General features: G+C 38.8%; 1 long non-coding RNA gene across 1 annotated transcript; it reads left to right on the top strand.

Annotated features, from left to right (window-relative positions):
* The first annotated feature begins 6,218 nt into the window (after positions 1-6,218).
* LOC111888297 (uncharacterized) lies at positions 6,219-7,927 on the top strand. The gene is made up of 2 exons (XR_002849152.3): positions 6,219-7,493; positions 7,576-7,927. It is a non-coding gene; the product is annotated as an uncharacterized LOC111888297 (long non-coding RNA).
* Positions 7,928-13,998: the final 6,071 nt, after the last annotated feature.

Genomic DNA, 13,998 nt, shown 5'->3' with positions numbered 1-13,998 from the left:
GACAGACTGAATGCATGTGGGCGTACCAGTCAGGCCGAAGGCTCGGGGAACGATTCAGACATGCTGAAGGTTCCGAGAGTGGTCCAGATAGGCTAAAGGCCTGGTAAGGCGGTCCCGTCATGCTGAATAATCTGTATGTGTTAGTGGATCAGTTCGAGGAGAGTGAGAAAAAGCGTCATCATGGGATGATAATTGATATGGTTTGGCCCCGTGTATTGATCATGTTAGTGGAAAGCAGTGCAGGGACTCGAGAGTCCTTGCGAGCAGATTCAGAGTTTATGGAAGTTCGAGAATAGCAGTGGCTCTACATGGATAATGTAGAGTGAAGTTTAGCTCAGTGACACGTGCAGGTGCGGTAAGGGTTGTTGAGTGGATTCCCTTGGATAAGGAAAGGGAAGGGTATGTAACCCCGGGAGAGGGTGTTGGTTCACGGAAGTGAAACAACAGCATGAATGGATAATTGAGAGTATTTCGATTATGGTTATTGAGTACTGGGATTGTACCAGTGGTGTGGAAGCACATCCGGGTTGGGTGTCTGTTGAGGTTGCGGAAGGATTTCCGGTAATGTAGAACCAGAGGAGTTCGGAAAGGATGCAAGGAGGGAGCCTTGGATTTTCTGTATGGTTTAGATCAGGAGTTTATGTTTGCAGTAGCAATTCATCCTAGGGATGTCTGGAAGTATTGTCAATGTGTCGGGTTTTCTAGCCCGAGGATGTTAGAGCAGTTTCAACATGTGTATGTGATTGCAGGGGAGAGCTCATGGGAGTTGCTCAGGAGCTGAAGGATGTGCCATCCTGTCAGCTCGGAAAGGAACAAGTTGGTTTTGGAAAGGAAAGTGAGATAAGTCCCAGAAGTAAATTCGATAAAGGATATGCCAGTCGAGGAAAGGGGTAGCAGCTTGGTACCGAGTCAGGACCCGGTGGTTCAGGGTGATATCTAGCTTGGTAAGGGTCAAGTGACTGTTGTGATTTGGAGTGATGAAAATATCATCAGGTGATCATTGGTTAATAAGGGTTGTTATCAAAGAAAGAAGTCGGTGGCTGGCTTGAATCAGTTGTCGTAACTCTGGGAGGGAAGAGTGGACTTTATAGAGGATGGTTAGCAGTGTTCGGAGGAACCTGGGTCGATTGATACCAGGAGGTGCATTGTGGGAATATCATCTGGGATGTGTTGCAGCAGGCTTCGACGACGAAGCCTAATTTAAGTGGGGGAGAATTGTAACACCCTGAGTTCAGAAGTGCAAGTTCAAGGTTCTTAGTGTAAATAAGGAAGGTCTACTCGGCGAGTCGATGGACAGACTCGGCGCGTCGAGTCGCGATCCGGGTCACGTATAAGTGACCAACTTGGCGAGTAGCATGGGTGGACTCGACGAGTTGGTACTGGGATGAGAAAAACCCTAATCCGGGGGTTGTGCCTTATATAAAGAACATAACATCCCTTCTTCAGCCTCCTTACCACCCTTGAGAGCCTACAAACCCTAGAAATCGAGTGGATCACCATTGATAGAGAGATTGAAGCTTTGGAAGGGGGATATTGAAAGAGAACTTGAAAAGCAAAGGGATTACAGCAAGGGAGGGACTTAGATCCGAGATCTAATCCAGTGGAAGCTTGTATTGGAAGTAATAATTTGTTCTTGAAGCTTTTGTGCACCTAGATCTATCATTTGTGGGGTTTTGGGGCATAAATAAGGTCCATCTCAAGTTTGGAGTTAGATCTGAGGATGCTACCTCAGATCTAGGCTGGTAATGATCCAAGAAGCCATAAAGTCTATGCCCAAGAGTTTTTGGTGAAGTTCCTTTGTCCCAAACCCTAGCCCTAGAGCATTTTAGGCTTAGATATCTTTGGATTCACGTAAAGGTTGCCACTTTATGTGATGGAGGGTGTGAAGGGGAGTAGATCTATGGATTGGAACCCTGCATCGCTCGGAAAGCCACTGTATGGGTTAAGAATTGGAGACACTCGGCGAGTCGCATGGGTGGACTCGGCGAGTTGGATGAAGATAGGTAGGAACTCGACAAGTTGAAAGAACAACTCGGCGAGTCTGTTCTTGAACTCGGCGAGTCTGGTCGTGGAGTCCTAATCTTTTCCGGTTGAGCTATGAATCGGTGAGTCGAAGGATGACTCGGTGAGTTGAGCATGAAGGGACTCAGAGTTTGTTGGACTCGGCGAGTCTTGGGGCGACTCGGTGAGTTGAGTCGTGGATTGGGAGTTTCTGAGTAGGGACTCGACAAGTCGACGGGGTGACTCGGCGAGTAGAGTCACACAAGAAGGTAGACTTTGACTTTGACCAAGAGTTGACCAGTTGACTTCCAAGGGTATTTTGGTAATTATTGGTATTTATTGAGTTCAGTCATTTGGTATTGAGCAGTGGTGGAGTTCGTGTCGAAGGTTGGAGCAGCGTGATCTTATCTTTTTAGTCAGCAGTTGCGAGGTGAGTTATCCTCACTATATTAACAGGGTGTAAGGCACCAAGACCGGCCCTTCATCGGATGGAAATCCGGGTAGTTGTTACGTTATTGTTTTGCTATATGTTTGCATCCTGGTAGTTAGGATGTTGTATGTTAGAGACCTGGTTAAGGTCGGAATCCTGGGATATATATAGGATGATATTATGCTAGTGACCGGTTAGGTCGGTATCCTGGTTAGAGTGTGCTATGTATGTGATCTGCTAGATCGGTTGATTAGTGATGAATTGCTATATGATTATATGTTTATGTGCACATGGTTGGTTGACTGGGGTTGGGTTGAGGCAGGTGCTGCTTTGTGCTGTAGGCCAACATACCCAGGGCGGACTGGATATTCTGAAGGCCCAACGAGCGGTCCGGATAGGCTGTAGGCCCCGGAGAGCGGACCAGACATGCCGAGGCTCGGGGAGTGGACCAGGCCGACTGAACGCCCGGTGCGAGAGGACCAGTCATACTGTAGACTCAGAGAGTGGACCAGGTGGGTTAAAGGCCCGCGTGTGGGTGGACCAACCACACTGCAGACTCGATGTATATGGCTAGACTCGGAGGGTGGACCAGATGAACTGAATGCCCGGTGCGGTGTACCAGTCACACAGTAGACCGAAGTGCATTGCTGTTCTGTTATGATATGATATGTTATGTGTATGGTATATGTGGTTGGTATTTTGGGGGTATCTCACTAAGCTTTCGGGCTTACAGTTGTGGTTTAATGTTTCAGGTACTTCAGGAGACCGTGGCAAGGCAAAGGTGTGATTGTACCGCTCCTCATGTTCATGTTTTATGTTATGGTTCTAAGAATACTCTGATAATAAATGTATTGAAAACCTTTTGCAATAACTTAATGAAATTGAGTTGTTTTTGAAAAGTTTAAATTGGTTGAAATTTTTAGAGCGTTACAATTCTACATATTAACAGTGTTCATATTCAGATGGAATTGAAGAAGAAAGATGTGCATACCTTTTTCTTGGAAATCTTTATCTGTTTTTATAAACCCAACTACCAGAGCCCTAGCCAGTGTTGCAAAACTCAGCCTACTCGGCCGATTACTCGGAATCGGCTCTCCACCGAGGCGAGTGATGTGAACTCGGCAAAAAAAAAAACTAGGATTAAGTCAAACTCTGTAAAAAAATCGGTCAACATCTCTCTAACTCTGGCCTACTCGATCAAACTCGGCCAACTCGGTCAAAATCGGTCAAACTCGGTCAACGGGTCAAAATTGTCATAAAAAGAGAAAAAAATCAAGAATTTCAAGATTAATATGTATAACACACTTAATGATTTATTATTTAACACACACATGTGATTATTACTACGTATATGTCTTAAATTTACAGTAATTATTATGAAGTGTGACATTTGTGTGTATTTCAGTTTTTATGTATTCACATGTATCTAATTTTGTTATATATTTCAATCAAATTATGATTTTAACTTATGATTTTGACATATATAATTATCCTAAAAACATTTCTACATGAATTACCGAATCCGAGTACTCGCTACTCCCCAGTTGGGCGAGCAGGTACCAAGTAGCGAGTTCTACAACCTTAGCCCTAGCAAATGCTGGAATCCATTATTCTAGGTTAAGGTCTGCTGGAATAGCACTTAAGACATTGTTTAAAAGATTATCCTTGGTATATATAGCTGCTGCAGCCCCATTATGGCCATCAAGTATCTGCAAATACAAGTTCTGTAAGATCACCATCACAATACTCACTTACTAATAACATATATCTAAAACCATCACTTGCTTCAAAACCCTTCTCAATTCAGATGAAATCACCAAATTGGGAGATTCAAGTGAATTACAGAAGATAAGCTACTCAAAATCTCATTAGAGAAAGCTTAGAGAGAGATAATGTACCCAAAAAACAGAATAAGTAGTAACACCATCTCCCAATACGTGTTCGCATACGCTGTCATTAGATAAAACATACCTTTGTACTAACTCAAATGATTTGAGGTAATGTTCATTCCCTGGATTATTAAATACAAATACATTCTACAAGACATTAAAATTCATTGGACACATGCATATCAATTTGTTTGATGTTAAGTATAGATAAAAGAAATCACAAGATAATATCTTTATGAGGAATAGCACAATCAATATTGGACAAATACTATGGTCAAACTTGATGATAGATAATCAGAACAATGTTCTTCTCATTACAGACCGAACCCGACAAAATCATCAGGTGGGAAAATCTGACCGAGTCTAACCTATAGTCGTGAACTTTCTGAAAATGAAGAATTTCCTGCAACCGAAATACGATAAATGAAATCAAATGAGAAAAAGGATGAGAAAAACCTACTTACCTGATTCCTAATGGAATCCAGGGCACTAAACACAAAAAAATTCACCCTAATAGAAAAGGGAAAGAATCGATTTGCAGACTGAAAAATAAAGAGAAATGGTAAACAACCTGAAACCAAATAGGAATAGTTGATTTCATGTAGAAGTTGTGGAATTCGATAACTGAAGCTAAATAACAACTTAAATGCATATTTAAGAACCATAATCATAAAAGAAAGCAAAACCTCAAAAATGCAAATTAGGTGATACATAATTAATCCCAAAATTATCAGTTGCAAAAAAAAACACACATCTCAGTAATCCCGCAAGACTGATGTACACACCTTTTTTTTACTAATCCGGACATGTGACCTTTTGAGACAACAATCCTTGAAACAACAAACTAAGAAGGGGGGAAAATCAATAAATACGATTTTGTGGTTAGGTCATGTGCGAATCAACCAAAAACCAATCCACAAAAATCATATGAAAATTAGGGTTTTAATAGACGGAAAGGAACAACAAAAGAAGCAGACTGGGTGAATAGTGGGTGAGGCGGTGTTGATTGCAGTCATCATAGTTCCCTTTCTGTTACTCTTTGGAGTCGATTGGTATATAAGAAAAAAATGAGGGTGATTAACCCGAGAGGGAGAGGAAGCGGTAACTGTGAAGTGGCTGTCAGGTAGAATGAGTCGGTGGAGTAGAACAGGTACGCGTTGCTTCCTAAACCTACCGATGAAGGTTGAGATTAGAGCTGACAATCGCTTCGAGGAACGGTGAGCAATGATGTATTGGCGATGGAGGGTGTTGGTGATGTATCAGTGGGTGTCATTTGGTAGTCGTCTGCTTTTGAGGGAAATCAATTAAGGAAACCGGTGGATCGGAATGGACTGGAAAGCAAGACGCATGTGTAAACACCTATTGACCTACACGTGTGGGCACCAATCGGAGGCAGAGAAGCACCATCGAGAAAGAAAGAGATATAAGGAATAAAGTTTTGTTAATGAATTACAAATTGGTGAATATAACACATCTGAATGGATTGGAATGGAGGGGCGACGCGTGTTGAAATTGAGGCGGTGGTAGGTAGTGATGGATATGAGGGGAAAACATATGTGAGAGACATGTGTCGAAAAAAATTATAGAAAACATAAGACAAACACGTGTACAGGAAGTAATTAGAAATTGTCAAAAACGGCCCTAATAAAGCTAAAAAATCAAAGACGGGCATAAACAAAGGGCTATTTAAGCCAAAAAGCAGCAAAGTTCACTGTAGCTTAAGGTAGGATAACTTTTATTTATATATATATATATATATATATATATATATATATATATATATATATATATATATATATATATATATATATATATATATATATATATATATATATATATATATATATATAGAAATGAGTTCTATAAAAAACAAAGTAACTAGGGCAATATGATGTAACCAACATGTCCATTTTATTTGAGTTACACAAATCATCCTTATAGTTTAGGTTAATTGGCATGTGTAGTCGAAAAATAAAAATTATAAACCAAAAGCCAGCCCAAAATCAAATCTAACACTAAACCTAAATCAAATAAACCCATCAATGTCATTCCAATTTATACGTACTAGCTTCCTTTGAAACCGGTGGTCTCGTCCATCGTCACCGTCTTCCTCCCACATCGATTACTAGAAAAAAACACGAGAATCATGCCGACCTTCAATGAAATCGAGAAACTAACTAATGTATTGGATCGAATGAATCAAGAAATTGATATGTTCGTCACTCAGATTAAAGGCGCAAAAGCCCTAATTGTGAAATGCAACTGGCGTTGAAGCCACCACCAGCTCCTTGAAGCCTCCATCTTCGGTTTGTTTTTTCAAAGTTTTGGTTTGATTCTTTAGATATACGGTTTGATTTTCCAAATCTTTGGTTCTTTCATCGATTTCGTTTCATATCCGCGGCCCCGTAACACCATTCAATCAGCGACCCCCACACCATCTATGGCATTCACACTGACTTCTCCGATTTCCACATTAACTTCTCCGCCTCCGACTACATCGCCCACATCTCAGCCACTCTAGACACAACACACACACATCTCTGCCTTATGCTTTCACAAACTAAAAAACTCTGGCTCTTACATCTCCGGCTCTAGCCTTCCCTTCCTCACCACGAATGACGAACCCTTTGATTAACAGAAAATGAGAGCTGGTGGGTTTTTTTCATTTGCTCTGTGATTTCCAGAAAATGTAATGGATCAGATTTTTTTTCTTTCATCTCGAGATCATTGTTATTTTTAAAACCAATTCTAGTTTGTTCCTGATTTTGGTTTGCTATTTGGAATTGATGATTTTGTTCATGATTATTTCATATTATGATCTTTGATTAGGAATTATTCTAGAATCTGAATGTTTTCCATGTTCGATATGAGATATTTTCTTTTGGATTAGTGTTAATTACAGTGTTTTAAATAGATAAGGCACTATCAAACCTTTTCTTGGAAACTACTTTTCGAACTGATGAATTGGTGTTTTTGATTTCGTACTCCATTGATCGATTTTGTTTTTGATTGCTATTGATTACTGTTCATGATCTGATTCTTAGCATAAGTTGAATGGTTTCTGTTATCAATTTGGTATCTACTTTTCGAATCCAAGATTTTCATTTCCTTGATCTTATGTAATCATATTTTGGTTAAACTCGGCTTTAGTATCAGTTTGGTGCTTATTACAGGTATCATATTTTGGTTTGATTGGGTTTTGGTTGACTTTTTAGATGCTGGTTTTATTTAGTTTTGGGTGGTTGCTGTTTGTAGTTGAAGGAGATGAAAAGGGTGTACTAGTGGTGGTTGCCTAAAGATACGAAGAGGAAAGAGAGAGAAATAAGAAAATAGTTGTAGTGGCGGTGGTTTCTGGCGTAAATGGTGGCGGTGGCAGCGGCGATTTCCGTCGATGACGGTGACGATTGCGGTGGTTTCTGGCGAAGTAGCAGAGAGAAAGAGAGAGAAAGAAAGTTTTAAATGTGTGGTACGGGTCAAGTTGATAAAATATGAAGGTTGGTAGATTAGGGTTAAATATTCTAAACCAGGGACCATTCGTGTAATTTATTCTAAAAGTAATGATGTGTCAATATTTCATTGGTTATAGTAAAGTTACCCTAATTATTCATTTTCTATAGATCTCATCCCTCTATATATATATATATATATATATATATATATATATATATATATATATATATATATATATATATATATATATATATATATATATATATATATATATATATTAATTGTCTCGTACACACGAAATCTTAGTATGAATGAGAGTAATGGTCGTTTTCTTTGAAATACATATATACAATTTTTTTTAAACATATTGGAATTTTCGGATCAAATATCATGTTGGATACGAAGATGTTAATATGTTTGAGACGAGATTGTCTATATGTATCTCGAATGAAACAAATATTATTTTCATTCATACTAATATTTTGTATGTAGAATTCGATTATGTTTTATTATTTATATTATTGGAATCAACACCTAACAAAAATCATGTTGTAATTTTATGTGAGGTTATCACATCATATAATAACACATTATTTATATTATTTGGTTTTCGGGAAACTTTGAGTTTTCAAATGATTATCCCCCCTCTCTCTCGCTCTCTCTCTTCTCTCTCTCTCTCTCTCTCTCCATATATATATATATATATATATATATATATATATATATATATATATATATATATATATATATATATATATATATATATATATATATATATAGAGAGAGAGAGAGAGAGAGAGAGAGAGAGAGAGAGAGAGAGAGAGAGAGCAAGAGAGGGGGGATGATCCTTTGAAAACTCAAAGTTTCCCGAGAACCCGAGAACTAAAGGTGGAGCGTTGGATCAATTATTTGTATAGCTTAGTTGACTAGTACATTTCATGTCATATCAAGTTAATTAAAAGTCATCTTGGGGGTAAACTCGGTAGAAGAATCTTCTATCCTAAAGATGAGGCAACCCACAGATCACTCCCCCAAAATCATTCACCGTCCTCACCAACCCCTTTTTCTCTCACCTTGCTCGGTAATCGTTCGCGAAAATCGAGCATCATCATCCGTAATCTATGGCTTCTTTCGTGTACATGCATTCTCTAATCTCCAAGTCACAAACATTTAATCCACGAATCAACAGATCTAGGTCATGTTCCCCGTAACGTCTCAATCGTATTCCTCATCCATTTTGAAATTGAATCCATAATCTATTTTATTTGTTCTCTCTTCCCTGTATATCCTCTGCTCCTTTGTACTACTTTTTCTTCCATTCTTGAAGGAGATGAGCTTCAAAAGGTAACTCTTCTATCAGATCCTGAAGAACAACCCTAACCCCTTGTTCCCGAGTTTAAACAAATAAAATAAAAGAAGAGAAAAGAAAGTAAGGAGAGAAAAGAACATAAAGATGAGGGAAATAATTTTTTCTTTTTTTGTTCTCGAGTTTGAGAGAAATGGAATGAAAGTTAATCATTTTGTTCTTTCTTTCGAAATCCTTCCAAGTCATAAGGAAAGCTAGGAGGGAAAGTGATCATTCCATTTCCCTTCACTTCCTTCCATTTCTTTCCTTTAATGAAACTCAGGAACACCAATTTCTTTTACTTTCTTCTCATGTTCACTCACTTCCCTTTTTTTTCTCTCGTTAAGACGAACTCGGGAACGGGGTGTAAAAGCATCCCTCACTCTTACTAAATTTATGATTCGTAAGCCTCATACGCAATAAGAAATTTTTTGGTACAAATAAGCTTTTAATATTACTTAAGTTTTCACCGCTGGCGTACACTTTAATTGACGTCTAAAGGTTGATGGAGCATAGAACTTTTTGCTTTTATTTTTTATTTGATAGCTTAAGAATTTGGCATATAGATCAATCACTGTTGCATGTTCGGGCTACGAGGAATTCCAAACAATATCTTCGTATTAAATTTCGCTAATCTAGTTCATATTGAATGCATAACATGAGACGAATTGTTAATTGATTATTAGTTGATATTTGGTGTTTACATGTTTGGTATTGCATTATATAGCAAGCACGGAGAATGATATTTCTCTTAATTCGCTATCTGATGTATCTATTAATCGAGTCCTTTCATGTTCTTATTTATTCCAATCACTAAATTGTAACATCCCGAAAATACAGGTCAAAAATTTCATTTTAATTATGTTATTACATAAAACCATCAATATAAAAACATTGATAATAACGTCTCATGTCAAAACCCAAGTGTCAGTAATCTTAAACATAGTATCATAAAACCATATCAGAGCGTAAATCCCAAGGATCTCGTGTGCGGAAAACATAGTGTGATAAGCTACGATCGAGCCGACTTCTTTCCTTTGAAAACAAAGTACCTGAAACCAAAACTGAAAACCATAAGCACAAAGCTTAGTGAGTTCCCCCATCATAGCACATACCATACAATCACAAAGCATACATACCGTCGGGCAGTTCTGGGTTGCCTGACCTACCCGGTACGACAATTCCGGGGTGCCGACCTACCCGGTGCGGCCATTCTGGGGTGCCGGCCTACCCGTGTCAAGCCATTCTGGGTGCTGACCTACCCATGTCAGGCCATTCTGGGGTGCCGACCTACCCTTCAGTCCTAACAACCGACCCTTGGGGACTATTTTACCCCCTACTGCTACTATCACATATATCATAACATAAAAATACTATCAGACATATATGGGGTGTCCGAACTACCCTTCGGTCCTAGCAACCGAACTTGGGGACTATTCCCCTCCTACTACCACTATCACATATAACATATCATGCCAGCATACAAACTTATCATCACATACTGTTAGACATATCTGGGGTGCCTGACCTACCCTCCGGTCCTAACAACCGAACTCTACTACTATCACATATAACATATCATGCCCGCATATAACATATCAGGTAGTAGCAAACCTAGATGATATCACAAAGACAATCATCTAACATACAACTCCTACTGGTGGGCCGACATTGTGGCCGTAGACCCACCGCTACTGGAAGGTAACTCACCTGCACTTCTGGAGTTCTTGCTGATACCCTGCTGACTGCTATCTGACAACTCCCGCACTGCTACTCAAATGACTCCCCGATCTACTAATACCAATTATAACACTTAGTCCCAAACTGCCATTCAACAGTTAAACTAAGTCAACTCTGGTCAAAGTCAAAGTCATGGTCAAAGTCAACCCTCCAAACTGACTCTACTCGCTGAGTCAGCCCGTTGACTCGTCGAGTCCTTATATTCCGAAACTCTCATAATGCGACTCAAATCGCCGAGTGACCCCAAGACTCGTCGAGTTCAACGATCTCTGAGTCCCATCCTGCTCAACTTATCGAGTCACCTCCTGACTCACTGATTCAAGGCTTAACCAGAAAAGGTTTGAGGTTCTGCGACCAGACTCGCCGAGTCCAAGGCAATCTTCAATAGACTCGCCGAGTTGTTCTTCCAACTCGCCGAGTTCATGCTCATGCTCATACAACTCGCCGAGTACACCCATGTGACTCGCCGAGTCTCTTCGGTTCTTAATCCATATAGTGGCTTTTCGAGCCATGCAAGGGCTCAAATCCACATATCCATTCCTCTAGAGCCTAACCCCCATGTAAAGTGGCAAACTTTACGTATAACCAAGGAGTTATCGGCTTAGAGCACTCTAGGGCTAGGGTTTGTAACAAAGGGCTTCACCAACAACTTATTGGCCTAAACTTTATGACTCTCTGGGTTATTACCAACCTAGATTTGAGGTAGCAACCTCAGATCTACTCCAAACTCGAAATAGATCTCATTCATACTCCAAAATGCCCAAAACCCAAACATAAGATAGATCTAGATGCACATAAGCCCAAACAACAGACTATTACCTCAAATGAAATCTCCAACTGAAGTAAATCCCGGATGTACACCACTCCTTTGCAGCAAAGCCCTTGATCTTCAAGCCCCTCTCTAAGACTCTCTCCTCCAAGGCTCTATTCTCTCAAATAGTGAAGGCTCACTCAATTCTAAGGTTTCTGGAACTCAAAATGGGAGTAAAGAGGCTGAGGGTGGGTTATAATGTGCTTTATATAGGGCACAACCTCTGGGATTAGGGTTTTTCTCGCCCAGACCAGACTCGCTGAGTCCACTCGCTGACTTGCCGAGTCGGTCACTTACTCAATGACCCGGATCCCGCTCCGACTCGTCGAGTTCCTCCCTGGACTTGACGAGTTGAATCTTGATTTAGAGCTTAACCTTTCTTTTCTTGGTATTCTAGATTCTGGGTGTTACATAAATGCATTACATTTTTTTTTATACTTAACTTCGAGTTTTAGGATCGGTATGATTCCACTTGTTTATTTTAGTGGTTCAAACATTGAATTCATACTAGCCATTTTTTTGCAACATGATGACGTGATAAAAGTGTTCCATGATGCCATTTTGCTTTATTGTCTATGCATTATTTTCGGACCCCTAGCTTCATTCCTAAACTATTGTTTTTTCTCACTTCATTTTCTTGTGGGAAAATGTCGACTTTTCTATAAGTCATGCATGAAATTCTATGAGTTCCTACTAAATATACAAATTCCATTTGAGCCCTTCAGGTATTCATTAGAAACACCGGTTTCTAACACATAACACAGGGAAAATACTCTTGAGTTGATGGAAAGAAGTCATCATGTCCCACAAAAACAATTGTGGTTGTTTTTGTTGTTTGTTTAATTGGTGTATGGATGTTCATGTCAACATCTGTTGCCCATGGTCAAAACCTAGTCTTGCTAGAATTTGTGTGAATTGGCATAATATTTTAGTAATTAAGTGGAAACAAGAATGTAAGTTTGTAGTGATTAACATGTAAATCACAACTGAATCACATATGAATTACATGTGATTCACATGTAAATGACAAGTGAATCACATATGAATTACATGTGATTCACATATGAATTACATGTAATTCATATGTGATTCATTTGTGATTTACATGTGAATCACACGTAATTCTTATGTGATTCACTTGTGATTTACATGTAAATTACACTTATATGCACACATGTATTTTGTGTGAGTGTTCTTCGTTAATTATTTTTTATAAATTTTCTTATGAATTTCACATTTAAATCTTAAAAGATACAATTACATGTGAATATCACATTATATAATCACATGTGAATTACATAAGAATTACGTCTGTATGCACACATACATTTTGTGTGAGTGTTCTTCTTTCATTATTATTATTATTATTATTATTATTATTATTATTATTATTATTATTATTATTATTATTATTATTTTTGTGAATTTCACATTTGAATCTTAAAAGATACAATTAAATGTGAGTATCACATTATATAATCACATGTGAGTCTTACATGATATGTAACATCTAATTCCTGGTATGTATTTAATTAAATATTTATTTGCTTTTGTATAGAAACTCAACGAGTTGGATGCCCCAAACTCGTCGAGTAGGAATGGAGTTGGACGCGGGTTGTAAAGTCTACTCGACGAGTTGAGAGCCTCAACTCGACGAGTAGGACTAACATAGTGAAACCCTAATTTTCAGGGTTTTGCACCCTATTTAAACACCTTAACCTCCACAGCTTGACCTCATTTACAGCCTCCAATTCCGAAACCCTAAATCTCAAAACCCTAATGCCTTATGTGAGCTTGTGAGTCATTTTTAGAGGAAACTTGTGTATTTAAAGCTTGTGGAAGAAGAAGAATCCCGAGGACTCAAGAAGGAGTGAGTAGATCCAGAAACTTCATCCCATCCTCGTCACTTTTTGGTAAGCAAGTCTCAAACTTGCTAAATGATTTCTTAGATCTCTTCATTTTCACTTTTATTGGGTTTTTTTGTCTAAATATCTTGATCCTTGGGAAATGGACGTCCCAAGTGAGTATACTTCCAGATCTAGGACCTTGAAGGGCTTTCATGGCATAAAGGTGAAAACTTTATAGCCATTGAAGCCCCATGCAAGCTTTAGGATGTCATTTTAGCCTTTTAAGCTCCAAAAGGCCATGCATAGAGAGAAAGTTAGAGAATTTACGTGTTCATGTAGTGTCTGGGGTCTAGATCTCAGTTTGTATGCCTTAGCTTGAAGTATTAATGGCTTTTGGATCAAGATCTAGGTCTTAAAGAGTTAGGTTTTGAGCTAAACCAATTAAGGAAGGGTATTTATGGGTAAAGTTGGAAACTTTACCCTTA

Source organism: Lactuca sativa, chromosome 2 (assembly GCF_002870075.4).
Source record: "Lactuca sativa cultivar Salinas chromosome 2, Lsat_Salinas_v11, whole genome shotgun sequence".
NCBI classification, from domain to species: domain Eukaryota; kingdom Viridiplantae; phylum Streptophyta; class Magnoliopsida; order Asterales; family Asteraceae; genus Lactuca; species Lactuca sativa.
Note: the sequence above shows the minus strand (reverse complement) of the source record. Positions and strands in the feature narration are given on the sequence as shown.